Source organism: Eimeria mitis, genomic scaffold (assembly GCF_000499745.2).
Source record: "Eimeria mitis Houghton genomic scaffold, Emh_scaff984, whole genome shotgun sequence".
NCBI classification, from domain to species: Eukaryota; Apicomplexa; class Conoidasida; order Eucoccidiorida; family Eimeriidae; genus Eimeria; species Eimeria mitis.
In genome coordinates this window covers 1-715 of record NW_013577232.1, presented here as the reverse complement: position 1 = coordinate 715, position 715 = coordinate 1, and positions in this window count along the sequence as shown.

Sequence of the window (715 nt, the reverse complement as noted above, 5' to 3'; positions counted from 1 at the left end):
GGTTGTTTGGGTGCTGCTGCTGGCGACTCTTCTATTGCATCAGTAGTGCTGGGGGCCCCCTTGGGGGCCCAGCTGCAGTATACAAACCAGGGCGAAGCAGCAACCAACTGCATGGGGGGCCCCCCGGACGCCGCAAGAGACTGCAGCAGAGACACTCTCAGGGGCCGCTTGCTGAATCATACAAGTTCAACACAAGCTACAACCGCCCGGGGGGCCCCCCGGGGGGCCCCCCGTGGGCCCCCCTGGGGGGCCCCCTTGGGGGCCCCCCAGGGGGGCCCCTCGGGGGCCCTCTCTTCCTCTAGGGTTCGCACCCAGACGACCTATAGGGGTATCGGTACGGGGGGCCCCCTGGGGGCCCACATGCTGCTGCGGGGTAGTGGGGTGCGAGGAGCGGCTTGCAGGGGGCTGGATGGTGCTGGGGTTGTAAGGGGACAAAGGGGCCCCAGGGGTCTACGGGCCCTCTCAGAAGGGATACCCTGCTGGGGTCGTCGTGGGGGTTCGAGTACTGGGGGGGGGCCCCCGCGAGGGTGAGGGGGGCCCCCCCCAAGGTTAAGGGGGGCCCCCGCGAGGGTGAGGGGGGGCCCCCGTACCCGTACCCCCCCCAAAACTGCACGAACACTGATGAGGCGTTGAAGCCACCAACGTAGCTGCTGCTGGTCTTTACGCACCCAGGAGCAAGCAATGGGCCTCGTATATACATTGCTGCTAGCTAGCT